General features: G+C 41.9%; 1 pseudogene; it reads right to left on the reverse strand.

Annotated features, from left to right (window-relative positions):
• Window positions 1–15,433: 15,433 nt before the first annotated feature.
• Window positions 15,434–22,817, reverse strand: LOC110743463 (annotated as a pseudogene).
• Between the last annotated feature and the right edge of the window lie 250 nt (window positions 22,818–23,067).

Consider the following 23,067-nt stretch of genomic DNA (forward strand, 5'->3'; position numbering starts at 1 on the left):
TGTCCGTTCTCAGAGCTCAAACATTGTGCTGGGAGAACCACTTCTCTCTTCAGAACTGTCAGACAGGGACGTTTAAATCTGCAGAAGTTTGTGTTGCCTTTGGTTCAGCTATACCCTGCCCCCATAGGTGGAATCTACAAAGGCAGGCAGGCCTAGTTGAGCTGCGGTGGCCTCCACCCAGTTCAAGCTTCCAACAGCTTTGTTTACCTATTCAAGCCTCGGCAATGGTGGATGCCCCTCCCCCAGCCAGGCTTGCCACCTTGCAGTTCAATCTCAGACTAGCAGTGAGCAAGGCTCTGTGGGCATGGGTCCTGCTGAGCCAGGCACAGATATAATCTCCTGGTATGCCATTTGCTAGGACTGTAGGAAAAGCACAGTGTTTAGGTGGCAGTGTCCTGATTTTCCCAGTGCAGTCTATCATGGCTTCCCTTGACTAGGAAAGGGAAATCTCCTGACCCCTTGTGCTTCCCGGGTGAGGTGATGCCCTGCCCTGCTTTGGCTTGCCCTCTGTGGGCTGCACCCACTTTCCGACCAGTCCCAATGAGATGAACCAGGTACCTCAGTTGGAAATGCAGAAATCACCCATCTTCTGTGTCAATCACGCCGGGAGCTGCAGACTGGAGCTGTTGTTATTCAGCCATCTTGGATAGTCCACATATTGATCATTTTCATATCCTCTTTTGTGGAGTGCTTGTTCAGGATTCTGGCTTAACATTAAAAATTGTGTTGTGTATCTTTCTCTTATCAATTTATATAATTTTTATACAATAATATAGTCTAGATATAAATTCTTTGTCATATGTGTGTATGTATGCAAATGTCTGCATGACAGTCTGAGGTTTGCTTTTTCCATTCTCTTAACCATGTCATTCATTGAACAGAATTTCTTTATTTTAATTAAATCCATGTGTTCTGTTTAAGAAACGGTGGCCTAATCTGAGGTCCTGAAGATATTTACTGTGTTTTCTTCTAGAATTTTTATTGTTTTACTTTTTGCCTTTAGGTATATGATCCACCTTGAATTAATTTTTGTGTATAATGTGAGGTAAGGGACCAAGATTCTTTTGTCCCCATATGAATATACACTTGAGCCACCACCATTTATTGAAAAGTTAATTCTTTCTCCACTGAGTTTCTGCGATGTCTTTATCATAAATCAGATTTATCATAAATCCTATGGATGTGGGTCTGTTTCTGAAGTCTAATTTTCTCCATTATCTGTTATCTATTCTTGTTCTAGTACCATACTGTTTTAATTCCTCCAGCTTTGATACCAGATTTTGTCTTTTTTTCTTCAATATTGCCTTAGTTTTTCAGAGTTCTTTTTATTTCCATATAAATTTTACAAATAGCTTATCAGTTTCTACCAAAAAAAGATAGGATTTTTATTGGGATTACATTGAATTTATATATCCATTTGGAAAAAATTGATATCTTAAGAATGTTGCATCTTTGAATTCCATGTTCATGATTTTAACAGTCATTTACTTAGATCTTTTACTTCTCTCAGCAACTATCTGTAGTTTTCATCATAGAGATCTTATACATCTTCCATCAGATTTATTCTACATAATTGATGTTTTTGGTGCTTTAAAAATGTTTCCAATTGTTTGTCTCTTTTTAAAAATAGATTCATTTCCCCATTAAAATTATCTAAACTTTCTTCCATTTTGTCTATCATTTTCTCCATTCTCTTGAACACATTAATCATAGTTGTTTAAAACTCCCTGTCAGTTAATGTCAACATCTGAATCACCTATAACTCTGTTTACTATAAATAAATTTCCACTTGGATTTCATTAATTTGGTTCAAAGCCTGGACAGTTCAAAGCCTGGAACATTCGCCAACATTTTCGTATCTTGGAAAGGCTTTAATTATGACCTCTGCCTCTCTAGTGTTGAAATCTCTGATCAGATCTTCAACTATCCTCCCTCCTCCCTTCCCTTCCTTCTTTCCCTCCCTCCTTCCCTTCCTTCTCTCTCTCCTTCCTTCCCTTCCCCCTCTCTCTTTCTCTGTCTTTCTCTTTCTTTCTTTCTTTCTTTCTTTCTTTCTTTCTTTCTTTCTTTTCTTTCTTTCTTCTCTCTTTCTCTCCTTTCTTTCTTCTTTCTTTCTTTTCTCTCTCTTCTCCCCTCCCTCTCTCCCTCCCTTCCTTTCTTCCTTCTTTCCCTCTCTCCCTCCTCCCTCCCTTCCTCCCCCCTCTCTTTCTTTCTCTCTTTCTCTCTGTTTCTTTATTTCTTGCTTCATATTTTGTGTGCCAGCTTAGCAATCCATCAACATCAGGGAAACAAGTTTACAGAATTGTAGGCACCTTTGTTTTTTTTCTTCTTCAGGACTTTCCCAAGTTCTGGTTGCTTTGGCAGCTGCAAATTCTTACTTCTACTTTCTCAGCCCACTAAGACCGTTGTATTTGTATATCCCTATTCTGCAGTGTGTACATGTCCTCAGGAGAATATCTGGAATGTATGTGGACCTCATGCCATAGAGTTTTCTTTAAATCTTGCTTGCGCTTGGTGTCTCCAATGCCTTCAGACAATTGCTTTATGTATTTTGTGCAACATTTATAGTTATTTTTGAAGAAAGGGCTAGATGATGCAAGCTATTTTATCATATCTGGAGTCCTAAATCTTCTCAGTATCTAGCCTTAAAATATTTTCTGTGTTGAGCTGTCTGTTATCTTCAGTAAGTCTTCTAAACTTAATAGCTTCCTTTTCATAGTTTCTGTGGGGAATTAAAAGGAAAATGACTGTTTCATGTTTAGGCTGGCACAGGGTGAACAGAAGAGATCAGTCATAGAAGATGAGATATGAGGGGAGAAAAATGCAACAAAAGCAAAAAATCAAAGCAAGCACCGCCTGGGAGAAATGCACAGATTACTGGGAGCTGGTGCATTGCCAGTGCACATGGAATGAGAACTATTTAGTGAGAATTTTTCTTTCCTACTCATATGTTTCTTCCTCTAAAGGGAGCCCATTTATCACAACTCTGGGTCTCTCTCTGTTTCTTTACTCACTGTGTCTCTGGGGAGGTGGAATGACTCATTTGTTTGAGAAATATGGGAAGAATAGTGGTGTATGTTTAGCTCAACTCTGTCCTCATACTGCCCACAGAAAACAGGAATTCTTCCTTTTACTTATTGTCAGTAATAAGGCTGACAATTTTGGGTAGACCCCTTCCACGTGGCAAAGTCTCTTTGAATCTGACACTGGGACAGGGTGTCTTAGTCTTGATCTCCTGGAAAACAAAACCTAAGGGAAAGATCTGACAGTTGGTTTAAGAGGTGCAAGCCGGGAGGTGTGAAATTAATAGAAGTTAATGAAGGAAAGAGGTGAAGCTATGGGGTGTGATGCAGGATGCTGGCTTCAACTTCCCAATGAGCTGTAAAGAGATATAGGTCATCTGTCTTCATTTGGCACATGTGACTTTTTTGGAGAGTGTATTTGTGTGTATTTCGTTTTTTCTTTTTGAGTCAGAGTCTCACTCTGTCACGCAGTGCAGTGGTGCGATCTTGGCTCACTGCAACCTTCCATCTCCTGGGTTCAAGCAATTCTCGTGCCTCAGCCTCCCAAGTAGCTGGGATTACAGGTGTGGGCCACCACACCTGGCTAATTTTTGTATTTTTAGTAGAGACAGGGTTTCACTATGTTGGCCAGGCTGGTCTGGAATGCCTGACCTCAGGTGATCCGCCAGCCTCAGCCTCCCAAAGTGCTGGATTATAGACATAAGCCACCACGCCCTGCCTTTTTTGGAGAGTTTTTAAAGAGAAATAATACTATGGATGGATGAAAGGAAGGACATATGTCTGCCTGATTCTCTTTCTCCCACCTGAGTACTAAACAGGCCCCACCCTGCTTAGCCTCTGAGAGCAGGTGAGATTGGGCTTGTTCAGGTTGGTATAGCCAGACTCTGATTCTCTTTCATTTCCTGTTTCCCAGTGGTCAAGATTTACTCCATGGAGAGCTAAGTCCCCTTACATTTCTGGGTGGCATCATCTAGCCCTTTCTCAGCTGCTCAGGTGCCACGTCCCACTGTGTAGCATTTCATCTGTGACAGTGGGAATGAGGCACCAACTAAGAGAAGACAGCAATTGAGAGAATCTTGAAAAAGGGCAAGGTTTATGTCCAACATAGAGACTGGAGATGTTTTCACTTTAATCTTCCCAGACTTGTGGACAGTACCTGGAGTATGTGGATCATTCATATGAATGGCTTTCAGATTACACCAGGTAATGCTTTCTTTGTCCCAACAGTGTGACTGTCATGGGGGAAGCTTCCAGCCCCATGGGAAGCCAGCAGTGGCAATAGTTTGGGGAAGGCTGTTCTTTCAGCATTCCTCAAATCAGTGAACTTAGTGTAGGGATGGTTTGGGATGTGTTCTTGGGTTGAGGGTTTGGCCTCAGTGAAATTTAAACAATAGATTCCTGTAACATAAAGAGTAAAATTATAACATTATAGAATGTTATATATAGCTGAAAGGGATCTTACTCTTCCCATTCTTTTCTGAATGATTTTGTGAAGAGCCTCACAAAATCTCGTTTTCTTTCTTCTCTCCTTCTTCCTTCCCATTCTCACAAAGCAGATCTTCTTACCTTTATCTTACCTTTAGGTAAGAAGCCTATCACTCAAACACCGTCCCATGTCCCAGTAAACACAGACAGAGCTCCCGAAGGAGATAACCTTTCAGAAAATTGCTCCTCCTAGAGTATTCCTTGTTTGGGTGCAAGGTGTGAGGAGCGCTATTGTATGAATACACAATGTGCCCAGCCTCTCTCCATTGAGGCCCATCACCATTTTTCTGCTGGTTGGAGATTATCACTGGCAACTCCCTCAGAGGAACCTGCAACCATATCTTCCCACTCTACTCCCTCCATGAAAGCCGAAGGAAGATTGCCCATTACTGACCACCTGCTGGCATGCATTGATGAAACTTCAGGTCACAGAGCTGCTGCCATGGAGGTGAGAATTGGGTTGGGTGGGTTAGAGCAAGTTTCAGGGTGGCAAGGCATAAAAGCAGATGGCCTCCCCTAACTGGAGGGTTTGTGCCTGTTTTGCAGCTTATAGAGATCTTTTGGGAAATGGATGTGAAGGGCTCTGGAATGTTCCTGCCTGTGGCATTGCAGGGTGAGTTCTTGTGTGTTCATGTGGAAGTCCTGAGTATTCTGTTGTTATCTTTCCACATAAAAACGTTATGCTGTACCCTCTACAATCTGTGTTCTAGTCAGTGCTAGACTTATCTACAAAAGTGTGGGCAGAGAAAATGAGGTGAGGGTCTCTGAGAGACTGGCATTGAAAACGGGCTCTAGAGTTCTGTGGGAAGAGAGGAGGGATGGATAGGAGGCAAACTAATTTCCCAAGGCTGGAGCCTGTCTTAACGTCTCCTTGGGGAACTCAACTTCTACCAAAGTTTAAAGTGGCAGAGTTTGAAGACAGTACAGGCTCCAGGCCCAAAGTCTGTGGGTGAAACCTTAAATCTATCCCTCATCAGAGGGAAGCAGAAAGACGCTTCAAGCATGTAAACCCTGCCACTCAAGAGGTAGCATCTAAGTGGGAGAAGAAGAAACATCATCATATGTTGGTCTAGAACAGAGATTCTCAAGTGTTTGGGTCTCAAGACTCCTTCATTCTCTTACAAGTGATCGAGGACCAAAAGGAACTTTGGTATATGTGAGTTATATCAACCTATAGTTACTATACTTGAAATAAAACCTGAGGACTTAAAAAAGTATATTAATTTAAAAAAAACTACAATAATAAACCCAATACCAATTAACATAAATACCACACATTTATGAAAATGACTTATTTGCCAAGACAAAAAATTAGGAAAGAATGACACTGATGTATGTTTCTATAAAACGTTTGCGAATCTCTTTGATACCTGGCAAATCTCTTTCTGAGAAATGCTTTCTATCAGAAGACAGCTGGATTCTCATATCTGTTTCTGCACTTAGTCTGTTTGATATCACACATCATGTAGCCTCTGGAGAGCACTAATGCACACTTGAGAGAACGAGATGGAAAAGGCGAAGGATGCCTCAGTGTTATCATGAGAACTAGTTTTGACCTGAAAGAGACTTTGAGTTTCCAAACCACACTTTGAGAATACCCAGTCAAGAATTTTCTGGTGAAAATTATTTATTTACTTTTCTTTTAAAAACAAGGGATTTTTAATATCCATGAAAAGATGACTATTGATTCTTATTTCCAGTAGAGAAAGTCTTAATGGTTAAAAAATTTGTAGTTTAGTGAAAATCGTTTCTGGGGAAATATATTTGCTTCCATATTTTTTCCTGCAGCTTTCAATCGTGCTGGGAAGTACACTTCTACTTAGATGCTCTTTGCTTTGTGACAGAGAAACTCATATTTCTGATTTTTTCTTTATCTGAGGTTTTTCATTCCTGTGATCTCAGGCCTGCCATGAACCATGGGACTTGGGCTGGGGCTGCGGATGGGGTGAGAGGGTGGGAAGGTTAAGAGCAGTATCTTCCATTTGCTGAGTGTGTGACCTTCACCGATTTACTTAGTGAATCCAGAAAGAAGCTTTTTATTGGAAGTAGCCAAAACAAACAAACAAACAAAACAAAAAAACCCAGCCTGAAAGCCTTAAACAAGAAGAACAATGTATTTTCTCATATATCATGAAGTCTGAGGTAGAATTTCATTAGAGTTGGTTAATTCAATGGCCCAATAAGGAAGAACCCATCTTATTACTCTGCCATCTTCAACATACCAGTAGTATCTTTAGCTACTCTTCTTGGTACGCTGAGTCACATCTGGACACAACATCTGTTGGAAGAAACAGGAACTCTTCTTCCCATGTGTCTCTTTATTATCTAGTAATCCTTTCCTAGAAGCCCCCCACCCCTCCACTAGCAGACCTCATCTCATGAATTATTGAACTTAACTAGGTCACTTGTTCCCATCTAAGCCAAACCCCAGCAATTGAAAGTGGGTTTCTGTGATGGGCCTCCCTAATTTGTATGCATGCCAGTGCCACTTGGGGAGGGGTGGACATTTGAAAAAAATTTGAGGTTGGTCAATGAGGAGGGAGTGTATTGGGTAGAAAATCACTCATGTCTGCTACACTTAAGTTTGCTGAACCTCATTTTCCTTATCTGCAACATGGAGTAAGAATAGTATCTGCCTATACGGTACATGATGCTAGCTATTATTAACAGTTGTCATTACTATTAAGCTCCTGGATAGTGTCACGAGAGGCAGTTGATTAAGGAAAATTGCTCCAAAACTTGCTTTTTGAAATCTTTGAGTACCACATACATATATGTAGGAATGGATGGGAAATCCCCCCAAAGTTTATATAGTCAAATTGGCAGAATAGCCTCTCTTCTATAGATCTCCTCCTCTATTGATAATACCTTAGATCACAGATTGATAATACCTTTTATTTTTTGACCTCATGTCTTGGATGAGTTGAAGCTGGATTGGTCCTGGCTTATATAAATCTGAGAAAGGGATCCGGGACAAAGTTTTGTTTTGCTTTTCTCACAAAAACGTTCTGCATTACACATATATGAGCTGAGCTGACTGCAGGGTGCTCAATGCAGAGAAAGTTCGGATTATTTAAATAAACGACTTTATACTCATATGTTTTTTGACTGTGCCATGCACTACAGTAGGTGCTTTACATATATATGTTTTTCTAATCCTACCAACAAAAATGTATTGGTGCGTTCTTCTCATTCATTCATTCAACATATATTTGATTGCCAGTAATCTCATTTTACAGACAATAAAATGGAGGTTTACAGAGGTTGACTCACATGGTCACAGTGATATAGCTGGTAAGTGGCCACACTGAGATCTGTGCTTAGGTCAGCCTGACTTCACTCCATGCAGTCTTCATGCCTTCCTTTCCTGAGAGCTTCCTCAGTGTTCAATTTCACCAGGCTGCACCCGTTAAGAATGGAGGTGGGAGGGAACAGTGACAGGATGTTGGCTCACACTCAGTCAGTGCTTGCCTCCTCCTTGCCAAGAGACTAAAGTGGGGAGAATGACTTTGTTGGCAAACTGTAGACATCAGATGCATCACTTTCTGGTCTCATTCTGAAGGATGGGCAGCTGGCTCTTTTCAGCTACCCCCATGCAAGAAGTGAGAGATGGAATAAATTGCATTTGAATTGGAATTTTACTTATGAAACATGCCCTCAAATATTTAATACACACTTATCCCAATGACAAATGTTGAGGCACATAGGGAATGTATTGGCACCTACAGTTAACACATCTATTATGTTTATCTGTACAATCGCCATAAGCTTGCTAATGTGGTACATATGAATTATTTATGTAGCATAGTGCTTGGTGCGTGTAACTTCTCAGTTGATGTTTGTAGAATGCATTGGTGAACAATGATGATCTGGGTTTGAGCTTTGAGTTGGTTATTTCCTGTTTGGGAAGCTTTTAGTAAGTCAGATGTTCTCTGAATCTTGGTTTCCTCATCTGTAACATTAATCATGATGATAATTCCTAAGCTCACTTGTTGTGGGAATGAAAGGCATATGAAAAGGACTTGGTATAGTACTTGTCAGAGATGGTTATTATTTTTAGGTGACCAGACCAAAGTTGTAAAATATGTTAGTGTTTGAAACCTCCTGGTTGGGATTATAATATAAAGTGTCTGGGGCTAGAATTTAGCCAGACCCCACTGGTAACATCTTATCTCTGGTTGGAATTTCCTGCCCTCTGCTCAAAGAACGTACCTTCGTCACTTCACGTGGAGAATTGTTGAAGTAATTTACTTATTGCTTGTCCTGGCTCCAATGTTGCCTTCTTCACTCCAAATTTCATTCTTTTTTTTTTTTTTTTTGAGAAAGATTCTCTTTCTGTTGCCCAGGCTGGAGTGCAGTGGCATGATCTCAGCTCACTGCAACCTTTGCTTCCTGGGTTCAAGTGATTCTCCTGCCCCAGCCTCCCTAGTAGCTGGGACCACAGGTGCCACCACCACACCTGGTGAGTGTTTGTATTTTTAGTAGAAATGCCATGTTGGCCAGACTTGTCTCGAACTCCTGGCCTTAAGTGATCTTCCTGCCTCGACCTCCCAAAGTGCTGGGATTACAGGCATGAGCCACCACACCCGGCCCATTCTTTCTCTTTTTAAACATCATTTTGTCATCTTTCTTCTAGACAACAGATAAACCCCTTTATAACATTTTTCTTGTAAGACATTTACATTTGTTAAGTGGTAAAAAGTTAACAATTTCTTATCTAGATTTATAAAGATTGTTTTAAAATTTCAACTTTTATTTTAGATACAGGGGGTACATCTGCAGGCTTATGACATGGATGGACTGTACCCAGGTCGTGCACATAGTACCCAATAGGTAGTTTTTCAGCTTGTTCCCTCCCACCCTCTCCCATCTAGTAGTCTGCAGTGTCTGTTGTTCCTATGTTTATGTCTATGTATGTTCAATGTTTAGTTCCCACTTTTAAGTGAGAACATGCAGCATTTGATTTTCTGTTCCTGCATTAACTCACTTAGGATTATGGCCTCCAGCTTCGTCCATGTTGCTGCAAAGAACATGATTCATTCTTGTTTATGTCTGTGGAATATTTCATGGTATATATGTTCTACATTTTCTTTATTCAGTCCATCATTTATGGACACCTAAGTCGATTCCATGGTTTTGCTGTTGTGAGTAGCATGGTGATGAACATATGAGTGCATGTGTCTTTTTGGTATAATAATTTATTTTCCTTTGGGCATATACCTAATAATGGGATTGCTGCATTGAATGGTAGCTCTGTTTTAAATTCTCTGAGAAGTCGCCAAACTTGCTTTCCACAGTGGGATCTAATTTACATTCCCACCAACAGTGTGTAGGTATTCCCTTTTCTCTGCAGCCTTACCAGCGTATTTTTTTTTTTTTTTTTACTTTTTAATAATGGTCATTCTGAATGGTGTGAGATGGTGTCTCATGGTGGTTTTGATTTCCATTTCTCTGATGATTAGTGATAATGAACATTTTTGTTGTTGTTGTTTGTTTTTGAGATGGAGTCTCGCTTTGTTGCCTAGGCTGGAATGCAGTGGTGTGATCTCAGCTCACTGCAACCTCCACCTCCCAAGTAGGTGGGTTCAAATGATTCTCCCACCTTAGCCGCCCAAGTAGCTGGGATTACAAGTGTGCCACCACACCCTGCTAATTTTTTTTTTTTTTTTTGTATTTTTTGTAGAGATGGGGTTCCACCGTGTTGACCAGGCTGGTCTCTAACTCCTGACCTCAAGTGATCCTCCTGCCCAGGCCTCTCAAAGTGCTGGGATGACAGGCATGAACCATCACACCCAACCAGATGAGCATTTTTTTCATATGTTTGTTGGCCACTTGCATGTCTTCTTAGAAGTGTCTGTTTAGGTCCTTTGCCCATTTTTTATGAGGTTATTTGGTTTTTGCTTGTTGATTTGTTTAATTTCCTTATAGAGTCTGGATATTAGACCTTTATCAGATGCATAGTTTGCAAATATTTTCTCCCATTCTCTACTGTTTACTCTGTTGATAGTTTCTTTTGCTGTGTAAAAGCTCTTTAGTTTAATTAGATTCCACTTGTCAATTTTGTTTTGGTTTCAATTGTTTTTATTTCCCTCTAATTTCTGAAGGCTTTTTTCAAGGAGGCCCTTCCATAAACCTAACTTCCATCTGCTTTTGTCACCTGACCACCATTATCCACCCACTCACATCCATGCACAAAGGGTGTGCAGTGGCAGCAGGGTAACTCTTGGGACCCCAATGAGCTTTGTGCATTTTCACTTCTCCGCCTGTGTGTGTTCTCCCTCTCCTTCTCCCTCCTTCCTTGGAAGGTCTTCTCCATCCTCTCTTTACCCCAAACCACATCCACATCTCCAGGATCCCTCTTCCGTGAAGATCTCATCCAGCCCATGCTGATCTCCCCACTTTGAACTCCCTTTGCCCTTATGAGGCATTACAGCTCGCTGGATATTTAAAGGCATGGTCTTTGGTGTCAGACAGCCTGGAATCAAATCCTGGCAAATGATTTAAACTTTATGTGAGTTGGTTTCCTTATCCCTAAAGTGGCAATAATAATAGTACCTACTTAATAAAGTTGTTTTAAGGATTCAGCAACATGGTTTATATAAAGCATTTAGCACAGTGTTTGGAACAGAGTAAACACTCAATACACTGTCACTATTACTATCCTGATCAGTATTATCACTAAAGAGATTACTTGATACTTCTTTATTGCTTGTATTGTATTGTGCCTCATATTCCTAGGTAGATAACTTCTATATTTAGGGATCGTGTCCCATGTTTCTTTGCTGCAACCCTTGCATTCATTGCCTTATACACTCCCTGAACATTATAAGTACACCACAACTTCTTATTGCTTGATCAGTCTTGTTTAGTATTAAGAAATAAAACCGATCTTCAAGTTAATGTTTAGTAAAGCCACACAGACACTGACTGAGGATGCCATTGCCATGTGCCAAGAATCTTACAAAGCTTTCTGATTAGAGACAGTGGCCCATTCAGAATTCACAGAGTAGCCCGTCTGACTGTAATATACATTTTATTTAATTTTTTGTGACAGGGTCTTGCTGTTGCCCAGGCTGGAGCACAGTGGTGTGATCTTGGCTAACTGCAGCCTCGACCTCCTGGGCTCAAATGACTCTTGGACCTCAGCCTCCCATGTAGCTGGGACTACAGGCATGCGCCACCACACCCATCACACCCGGCTAATTCGTGTAATTGGTTTTTTTTTTTGGAGATGGGGTTTTGCCATGTTGTCCAGGCTGGTCTCAAACTCCTGAGCTCAAGTGATTTGCCTGCCTCAGCCCCCCAAAGTGCTAGGGTTATGGATGTGGGCCATTGTGCCCGGTTATAATATACATTTTATTAAAACAAAGAGTTTATTTCCTTTTTAAAATTTATTTTCATTTTTTTACTTTAAGTTTTGGGATACATATGCTGAACGTGCAGGTTTGTTACATAGGTATACACGTGTCATGGTGGTTTACTGCACGCATCAACCCATCATCTACATTAGGTATTTCTCCTAATGCTATCCCTCCCCTAGTCCCCTACCCCAAGACAGGCCCCGGTATGTGATGTTCCCCTCCCTGTGTCCATGTGTTCTCACTGTTCAACTCCCACTTATGAGTGAGAACATGCGGTGTTTGGTTTTCTCTTCTTGTGTTACTTTGCTAAGAATGATGGTTTCCAGCTTCATCCATGTCCCTGCAAAGGACATGAATGCATCCTTTTTAATGGCTGCATAGTATTCCATGGTGTATATGTGCCACATTTTCTTTATCCAGTCTATCATTGATGGGCATTTGGGTTGGTTCCAAGTCCTTGCTATTGTGAACAGTGCTGCAATAAACATACGTGTGCATGTGTCTTTATAGTAGAATGATTTATAATCTTTTGGGTATATACCCAGTAATGGGATTGCTGGGTCAAATGGTATTTCTGTTTCTAGATCCTTGAGGAATCGCCTTACTGTCTTCCACAATGGTTGAACTAATTTATACTCCCACCAACCGTGTAAAAGTGTTCCTATTTCTCCTTATGCTCTACAGCATCTGTTGCAAAACAGTTTATTTCCTACACAATTTGCTCATTGTCTATAAGACTGGGGGAAAAAAAAGGAGAAAAATGTGACAAGTGACTAAATAATTTCAGTGACGACTAGGTCATTTGTGAAGTTTATCAGCCAACAAAACGTAATAAGCTTGAGTTGGTCCCTAGTCTCCCAAATATCCCCTCTCTGCGGCTCTGGAGGGCTGTGATGTCAACGAGGAATAATGGCTCCCATCCAGGGTTCTGGTTGTTTTCTCCTTCAGTTTTCACAATTCTTAAAAGAAGTACTTACATCAGGTATAACTCCCAATGCAATCCCTCCCCCCTCCTCCCTCCCTGTGATAGGCCCCGGTGTGTGATGTTCACCTTCCTGAGTCCAAGTGATCTCATTGTTCAGTTCCCACCTATGAGTGAGAACATGCGGTGTTTGGCTTTCTGTTCTTGTGATAGTTTGCTGAGAATGATGGTTTCCAGCTGCATCCATGTCCCTACAAAGGACACAAACTCATCCTTTTTTATGGCTGCATAGTTAGTTGATGGGTGCTGACGAGTTGATGGGTGCAGCACACCAACATGGCACAAATATACATATGTAACAAACCTGCATGTTATGCACCTGTACCCTAAAACTTAAAGTATAATAATAATAAAAAAATAAATTAAAAAAAAAAAAAGAAGAAGAAGCACTAACCTACTTTCTTTCTCTCTGCTGGGGTGGATGTGATTACAAAGCTCTTCTTAGCCCCAGGAAAAGATTATTGTTACCTGTGGTCCTAAGAGACCGGCTTTATTTCTCAAGCCTTTTGTATGTGTGCTGGGAAACCCTAGGTTTAAATGTCTCTTCTCTAGAGAGCTGGGCGATCTTTCACCACCACAAAGTGGCCCAACCTCACACTCTGTCTGAGGGTTACTCTGGAGTCCCTCTGCTGGCCATGAGAAACAAGAGCAGAAAGCAATTCTTTAGAATAAGAAACCCAGAATTTTATGTTTGGAAGTGATACGTAGAGAGGCAAGACTATTCCTGCTCAGCAAAAGGAAGTTACACTCAGGTTATGATCTAAAGCGGTGAGACTAGACGCAAAATCAAAATTAATTTAATACAGGGTACTGGAAAAAAATAACTCCTTTGAGGAATACCTGGAATGTACAACTAATGTTTTGTTTTTAGAACAAGGCTGGAAATCAGTGAAGATTGCTGAGGTTGGAGCAAACCCACTGGAAGGCATGCTCCTTACCCACACATACTCTGCCTTTCCCTCAGCTTGCTTTGGTCTGGTCTAATTCATGAGTCAGATTACCAAGGTATCATACAAATAGAGAGATGCCATACAGATACCAAAGTGAACCGATGGAATCAGACACTTGCGTGTGCGCAACGGATGCAGCTCTCTAATTATGGACTGGGCTTCGTGGTCCATTGGCCCTGGGTTTCATTAACTGCCCAGGCTCCCTCCAGAGACTCAGGGCATGTTTTGTTGCTGTGGGTGGTGCTCCTGCTCTACCAAAGGGACCACAAGACAGCATGCACTTCAGATGATGACACAGAATAGGTGGTGAAGGACTTCTTCTACAAAAAGAAGCAGTTCCTGGTGTTTGTCACCAAAAGGATGAGAAAAAGAGAAATGAAAATCAACTACATATGCAACAACGTCATATCTTCTCTTGACTCATTTTCTGATCAAACAAAAATGAAAATAAAATCCATGCACTATACAGTGACTTAGAAGTATCTACCAGCCCAGAGGAGAAGTAGATAAAGAGTGAAAATATCTCAAAGGAGATGGATGATAAATGGATGGCATTTGGTGGAAAGTCCTGACAATACATCGAAGGAGAAACTGGTCACCTGTGGTTAGGAAAGGGCAATGTACTGAGGGGCCTTGGCCATCCCTGAGATGCAATGCATCACAGCAGCCAGTGGGGGTCAGAGGTGCTCCATGGCTTAGGGTGCCTTTAACCCTCAGCCTGCAAATCCTGCTCACAGGAGACCAGCTGGACCTCCTTTGGAGCTGGCACTTCCCTCCAGGCAGAGCAGAACTGTGAAAACATAGGAGGTGGTTGATCTCATATGCTTTACCGCAAGCTCAGTTTTGACTTCAAGACAGTTCGCTGATTTTATTTTTTCTTTCACTTATTCTCTTCCCGTTTCTCTTGTTCCCAGCAAGAACCTCTCTGTTGATCATGGATACAGGACAGTCATCTCTCTGAATTAAGCATGTGAGCACCTGAAATCAAGGACTATGGCCTGTTTCCTAAACCCTTATCTCTCTAGTGTACAGAACTTTTTTTTAGGTCACTGGCAGTTTGGAGACAATGCTTAAGTGGGTGGGTGGCTCTGGTTGGTTTATAGGTACACACGGGCATCCGGGCTGGAGGTGGCTCACACAAGCTCATGAGAGCCAGTTGTGTAATCTCTTCCTCGCTCCCAGTGAAGTGATGTCGTGTTGGAAGCTTGACGCTGGCCACGGTGGGAGTATTTATGCTACAAAAATGGCCATTTACTGCAAATCAGGACTACTCTTCTCCCCGCAGCACTCCAGAAAGCTGGTTGTTAAATACAATAAGTACACCAGTGGCCCCAGGGCAGGTTTAAGAGTCAGAGAAGGTATAAATTGCTGATCAGGCCTGGTAGCTCATGCCTGTAATCCCAACAGTTTGGAAGGGTGAGGCGGGAGGATCTCTTGAGCCCAGGAGTTTGAGACTAGTCTGGGCAACATAGTGGGACCCCGTGTCTACAAAAAAATAAAAAAAAATTGGCTAGGTGTGGTGGCACACACTGGCTGCTTGGGAGGCTGAGGCAAGAAGATCACTTGAGCCCTTAAGGTTGCAGTGAGCCATGATTGCGCCACTGCACTCCAGCCTGAGTGACAGAGCAAGACCCTGTTTCAAAAAAAAAAAAAAAAAAAATTACTTAGCACCATGTATGTTCATGTTCAGGCCACAATGCATCTAGTGAAAAGAAAAAGGAGCAGAGTCTGATTAGCTGAGAGGATCTTCCAGTATGAACCATTCCAGACACTATAATCAACAATCCTGTAAAGATGCCTTTCCTATTAAGGGCAAGCAAGAAATTAAATAAAATTTTTGTTTGTAATTTTTAACAGTTGAACTGCAATGCTAAGTGGCTCCTGAAGCCATGCGCCCCCTTTTTCCTTTCAATTTTGAGCATTAGGAAAAATGTGAGCTTCCTTAGAAAGTTTATAACATCAGATTTATCATTTTTATGAAGCAAAAATCCAGAATAAAAACAGTGACCACCAGGAACCATTGAACGATACGTGTTTGCTCATGTCATGTTCATGTGTAACTCATGGATTTAAAGGCATAAAGTTAGCTTTTCTTAGAGAAAACACTCTATCACATTCATGGACTAACTTTCACTCTGGCCAGTCTATCAAAATTACTGGAAGACACACTCATTCAAGGAGTTTGCTGTGTTATAACATTTGCAACACTTTCTGCAAAGGAAATAGGTTTAAGTCATTAGATCACAATATGTATTTTTATCATTCATGAAATGTTTTCAAATAGATTATCGGCCGCATGGGGTTTCTGGCCATGCAAGGAAGATGGCTAAATGGGGGTGGTAGCTCTCTGGGCTTGGAAGACGGAGTAAAAGCAGTGAGCAGGAGGGCTGAGGAAATAAGTCATTGTAATGAGGCGGTGGGAGCCAGGTGTCTCACTGCAAGAAAAGACAGTAATAAATATAGAAAAGGAGAAAGCTAGAATGAATCCTGTAGTCTATGGGATTAGGATGAGAAGTTTTGGTGTAAATTTAGAATTTGCCCTATGTGGGGTTAAAGAAATAAAACATTGATATACATTTCTATGATTGTGTGCATATACTTTAATATCTTCATGTGTGCATATGTATACACATGCACACATGTACACAAATACATATGTTTCCTAGCTTTATACCGGAGAGAGCTTGGGAGTAGAAATCCAATAACAAAGATCCTATCTAGAATTTAGTTTCTAAATATTATACTATTTTCCATGAATATGGACCAGAATTCCTTGGAGAAATGGCCGATCTCACAGGTGGACCAGGAAAAATATGCCAAGTTTAGAACATCTTGTTGCTCCAGAAGGTAAGAAAGTAATCAAATAATGATGGCAACATAGAGGACATGGGACAGCTGGAAGGGGGGCCAGCTGGTCCAATCTGGGATGATTTGTGTGTCCAAGTAACCACAGTATTAGATTATTTCCCATTGATTAAAATAGATATCCATGAGTCTATCCTGATATAATAAGCAAATGAACACATAAATGGAAAGAGAATGCTCTTTCCTACAGTAGAATGCCAGCTAATGAATGTTGAAAAAATTCAGGACTTAGAGCAATTTGAGAACCATAGTAATTATTTTAAGCAAAATGTATGAATAGATTTGAAAACTGGAGGGTGAAAGTTGAGTACAGAATGGGATATTTACACAGTCTAGGAGTATCTCTCCAGGAAACACTTGTTGACTGCAAAGTAAAAAAAGGTAACTGGTGGCAACTGGGAGATACAGTGTTTCTTTTTGGAGTGATGAAGACATAGTAGAATTAGATCATGGTAATGGTTGCACAACATTATGAATTTATTACTAACCACTGAATTGTATGCTTTCAAACAGTGAATTTTATGTTTTATGAACTTATCTTAAAAAATAAAATTAATTTGACAAAGCAGTTACCCGCTCTAGGCCTGGGGAAGCAGCCATCAAGAGGTAGAGTTAGCAGAATCAAGTGGCTCAGAGGGGGACCCACTGACTGAGCTCAACCCCCTAGAGATGGGCATCGCCTGGCTCTTGCTAGTGCCTGCGACAGAGAATGGGAGGCTGGTTCTGGGGCTGCGGAAAGCTGGCACCAACTATGTTGCTGGAGCAATACTGCTGCTGGAGAGACACCCCCAGAAAGTGCAAAAACCAGGAAGGAGGGTCCCTTTCCTTCCTCCCACCCTCCAGTCACGCTCTAAGGCTCCTGCTGGCAGCATCTAAGGGAGAACGCCCCAGATGGCTTACCGTATCCAAGAGCAGAGTATAGAAAGGTGGGCTTGGATCCAAGAGGCAATAATACATAACCAATACATAGAGAACAATGGAGAGTTAACAACTCATACAACGGGGGGAGAGGATTCTTTTCTCATATAATTTTGTTCTTCTTAAAAAGAATGATTTGTTAGATCTTAAACTACATGTTGCTTAATTTTAGAAGAACTTACAGAAATACTTTTATAAATCAGAAAAAAATCTTATTCCTTTATATATGCTAATTCTACATCTGAAAACATTCTTCAGCTCTTACATTGCTCCCATCTCCTTGACCCTTACGTATAACAGAGAGAATTCTGCATCCTAATATGCACACGCATTCCCACTTGGGTGCCTTTGCTCTGGGTGCCTTCCCACCCAGAGGTCCTTCTTTCCTCTTCTCTGTCTGAGTTCTATTCTCCTTCCATCACGAAGCCTTTTCTATGCATTTCAGTTAATAGTGACATTTTCTCTCCTGCTTCTGAATCCTTATGGGACAAATTTTCAGGTTATGCTTGGACACACATTGCCTTGAGTAACTAGCCAAGTTTTCATAGATATGTGCTCATGTCTATTTATTACATGGATGTTTCCTGACATGCCCAGACAGTGTGAAGCCTCAATGAATATTCGTTCATGACTGAGCCTCTATGGACATTTGAGAATAGCTTTAAAGTGAATAACTGTATAATAATTTTATGGAAAATATTTAAATTTTCCAGGAAAAGGGATGATTAGCTGACAACAACACCTCTGTTTCTGTCCCCATTATTTCTATAAGTCACCCACTTTTGCATGAGCCAGAGTTGATACTCTTATTAAATGCTTGGTGTTTGGAAAAGTTTGTGAGGCCAACATTTGCCTTAAGTACTGGTCAGACAAAGCTGAACCTGATGAGAGAGAAGGGGTCATCAGATTGCACATACTTAAAAAGTAAAGACACTCTAGGTAAGCCTGCCTCCCACTCAGGCTTAGAGAATTGGCATCAAGGTGCTCAAATAGACCCAGCACAGAGACTAGTGATGCTTTCAGGTTTGGTTCTGTTTGCTGCTCTTATAAATTCATTTTGTGCCCAAGTGGATTGCTCTCTCAGATGAAACCTCAGAAAGGTAAAAAAATCCTTCTCAAGTCAAAGTTTCATCCTCCTTTGAAATCTCTGAACCCATTAACTCAGGATATTAACCAGCACTTTCATGTTACCCACCTGACACCACCTCTTGTTTAGCATCAACCACCTTTTTTTTTTTTTTTTTGTGAAACAGCATGCTATATTTGGAAGCAGAGTGTTGCACAGTGACCAACAGACAAAGGCTACCCACTGGGCACTTACACATCGTACTCCGAAATACACACAGGATGTTTTGCTAATAAAAATCAATGGGAACAGGGATTCCTCTGGACAACTCCCCCAACCTCATCCCTTTCAGGGATTGAGAAAGCTCCCAACCATCTTCTGATGGCAGCAGTGGTTCACTAGAGATAGAACCCCTCAGGGATGCCTTCCTGTTTCTTATAAAGAACGATTTTCTTTTGATTTTTTGAAGTCTTCATTTGTTATTTTCATTCTACGTTCTCTTATGGCCATCAGACCAGCTTCTGTACAGATTGCCTTGATGTCAGCACCAGAGAGGTCATCTTTAGCCATGATCAAGTCGTCCAGGGTTATGTCATCGGCCAGTGTCATCCTGCTTGTGTGAATCTGGAAGATGTGCTTCTTAGTCTTTTCATCAGGCAGGTGGAACTCGATCTTCTTGTCAATGTGACCTGGTCTGATAAGTCCTGGATCCAAAGTTTCTATTTGTTTTGTGGCCATGATAACTTTCACATCTTCCCTAGACTCAAATCTACCCAACTGGTTCAACAGTTCCAGTTCCAACATTGTTTGCTAAATTTCTCTCTCACCACCAGAATTGGAGTCACATCTTTTTGTCCCACTGGCCTCAATTGGGACATTGGATGGTCCCCAAAACGATGGGTGGTGTATATTCTTCAGCAGCTTGAAACATTTCCCATACGAGTTTGGGCCCATCACATCCGAATAAGTTCAGAGCCAACCACTCTCAAGAAAGAGGCTGAGGTTTGGTTTGCTACTGCTTTGGCTAACAAGGTTTTACCTGTGCCAGGTGGCCCACAGACAATGACCCCTTTAGGAGGCTTTATACCCATCTCTTCATAATATTCAGGATGAATGAGAGGAAGCTCCATAGATTCCTTAATTTCCTGAATTTGGTTGTCCAACACCCCAGTATTGGCATAGGTCTCCTGGGGGGCCTTCTCCACCTTCATCATTGTGACCAGGGGATCCATGTCATCCATCAGCAGCCCTATCACGACATGTACCTTGTGTCTGAGCGGAGCCGAGTAGCCAGGTTCCAGCAGATCCTTGTCTACAAATGAAAGAATGCTGACATAGTGTTCTGAGCCCACAGATATAGATACGATGGCATGATTGTCATCGATTATCTCTTCCAAGGTTCCTACTGACATCGGGGTCCCCCTCAGATCATCCACTTTTGATCTTTCCTCTTCTTGCTTTTCTTCTAATGGTTTTGTTTGTTCCTGATTTCTAATGAATTCTTCCTCCATGAGAAGATAGTCTAATTCTCTCTAACTTCAGTAATTTTAACCGACACTGAGTATGAAGTGTCACCAGTGACAGTTTACTGGCAGCATCTTGTCCCTTTGTTTTTTTCTTCTTTTTCCCCCACTCTAGTTGGTACAGGAGGTTAGTACTTATTTTTCTTGTCCTTGTCATCCTTCTTGCCACATCCAGGACCATGACCACCACCCTGACTTTGACCCATCTTGTCTTGGCCACTTGAGCTGCCACTGCCAGAAGTTCCTCCACCCCAACTATTATTTCTAAGTCCTTATTTTTTTATGTGTATTTTCTCTTAGGGATACTCACACTGGAAGGCTACCAACTTATATGTTTTCAGGATAATAAACAGGTACTACATAAATGAATGAAGGGGCTTGGTGTAAGACACTGGGGAGGGTAAAATACACAGAATGTCAGCTCTTGATGGGTGTTAAGGAGAAAAGTAAAGCAGGGAAAGGTGTTGGGATGCATATGTGTGAGACAGAGTAGCTGTGATTGTCAGGTTCCTGTGTCAGCGTGGCTAATAGTACCCAGTGCCTAATCAAATACTAACCTAGGTGCTGCTGTGACGGTATTTGGGGATGTGATGAACATTCACAAATAGTAGACTATAAGTAAATCTGATTATCTTTCATAATGTGATTGGGCCTCACCTCACCCGTTGAAGACTTTAAGAGCAAAAATTGAGGTTTCCCAGAGAAGAAGAAATTCTGCCCTAAGACTAAAGCATCAACTCCTACCTATTCCAGCTGCTGGCCTTCCCTGTAGACTTCAGACTTGCTGGGCTCCACAATGCCATTAGCCAATTCCTTGAAACAGATTCTAGTGTATATGCATGTATATATTCACATATATGTACACAAACACATATACACATTCACATCCTATTGGTTCTGTTTCTCTGGGAAATCCTGACTGATCCAGGCTCAATTTTGGATTCAGAAGCTTTTGGACATTCAACTTGCTAATTTCAAGTCTTTGCTCAAACGTCACATTCTCAGAGATGCCTATTCCAATCATTCTGTTGAGTATGAAGAATTAATCTTCTTCCCATTCTGTATCCCTGATCCCCTGACCCCCCTCTATTTCTTCCCGCAGCAATGTCAGTTTTCACATAACTGTGTTTGTTAATTTTCTGTCACTCCTAGAATACAAACTGCATGATAGCAGGTGTCATAGGATGATCTCCCTGAGAACAAAACTCTGAGCTGGAGATTTGTGTTCCAGGAGGGTTATGGCGGGGGGTGCTCTCAGGCACAGCAGCCATAGGGTGTGAAGGAGGCAAGACTGGGCAGACAGTGGACGTGGATTGTGATTCAGTTGCAACAGAGGTCTCCGCTGATTCCCAGGGGAGCCCTGAAGCTGGGGAAGTGCTTCAGGAATGTCCTGAATTGAGACAAAGGAGGTGGGCCCCAAATCAGCCAGTCATTGGATGCAGAGTGTCCCCAGGAAGGGGACACAGCTCCCTTTGGCCAAGGACAATTCACAGGGAGGACTCAGTGTGGGTCATCAGCCAGTAACAATTCTGGCAGCTGGGGAATGAGCAGAGCGGCCCTGAACAAGGATCTGGGCAGTGCACCTGGCAGGCAGCAGCCATCTTTATTTCTCTATTGCTGCATCCTCAGTTCCCAGGACAGGGCCAGGATTGTTGAATGGATGAGTGGATGAATGAATGAATCAGTGAATGAATGAATTGTTTTCAGAAAGGTCAGCACGTCCAAACACGATGTGGCACTGCCCTCAGTTGACGGGCAGAATGACAAGAGGATAAAAATAGAAAATAGGCTAATATGATCACAAAAACGATTAAGGCAGTTAAAACAAAGAATGATAAATGACAGAATAGAGGCTTAGGGCTATTCACGGGAGGGGCAGGGTTGGATATGGCACTAAATACATTTATATGACAGAGTTTCCATATCTTACACACAGATCCTGAGCAGTCGTTGGCCCAGGGTGTGCTGTTACTGGCCTGAGCAGGGCCCAGGGTTAACGAAAGCATCCTGCGAACACAAGGAACAACTGGCTCCTGTGACAGAACTTTTAACAAGCCTTTGCTCAAATCTGTTGACTTAACGCAGGCCAGGGAATTCTTTGAAAGGCAACATGGCCATAAATCAGCAAGTCCTGCGAACGTGCATTCCAGGGTCTTGGAGGAAAGGGCTGCACACAAAAGCACTTCTTCTAAGTCTTCAGGAATGCTGTGGTGAGTGGCCCTGGAGGTCTCGGGGTTAGACTCTGGGGCTGGGAATGAAAAGCATCCAGGAGAGGGGAGCAGGGAAGCCCCAGTGGAGCAGCGCAGCTTGCTTCTAAGACAGCAATGGACACCCGGCACCCGGAGTGGTGCCTAGCAGATTCTAGGCACTCAATGAATGTCTGCTGAGTGACTGAAGAATAGTCAGGGACCTTGATTCTGGCCCTAGTTCTGTCGTTCACTTGCCATGTGACCTTCAGAAGTCTCTTTGCTTCTCTGAGCCTTGTTCATCCTGTCTGTAAAGTACCAGACTTAAGCACAAATGGGATCTTTGGGAATGAATGGCTCGTGAGAGTCTGAATTTGTGCATTTATTTTATTTATTTTTGAAATGGGGTCTCACTTTGTTGCTCAGACTGGAGTGTAGTGGCACCATCATGGCTCGCTGCAGCCTCGACCTCCTGGGTTCAGGTGATCCTCCCACCTCAGCCTCCTGAGTGTCTTGGACCACAGGCATACACCACCACGCCCAGCTAATTTTTGTATTTTTTTGGAGAGACAGAGTTTCACCATGTTGCCCAGGCTGGTCTCAAACTCCTGGGCTCAAGTGATCTGCCCACCTCAGCCTCCCAAAGTGCTGGGATTACAGTTGTGAACCACCACGCCAGCTGAATTAAAAAGCATTTGAAGAGGTGCCTGA

The sequence above is a fragment of the Papio anubis genome, chromosome 5, assembly GCF_008728515.1.
Source record: "Papio anubis isolate 15944 chromosome 5, Panubis1.0, whole genome shotgun sequence".
NCBI classification, from domain to species: domain Eukaryota; kingdom Metazoa; phylum Chordata; class Mammalia; order Primates; family Cercopithecidae; genus Papio; species Papio anubis.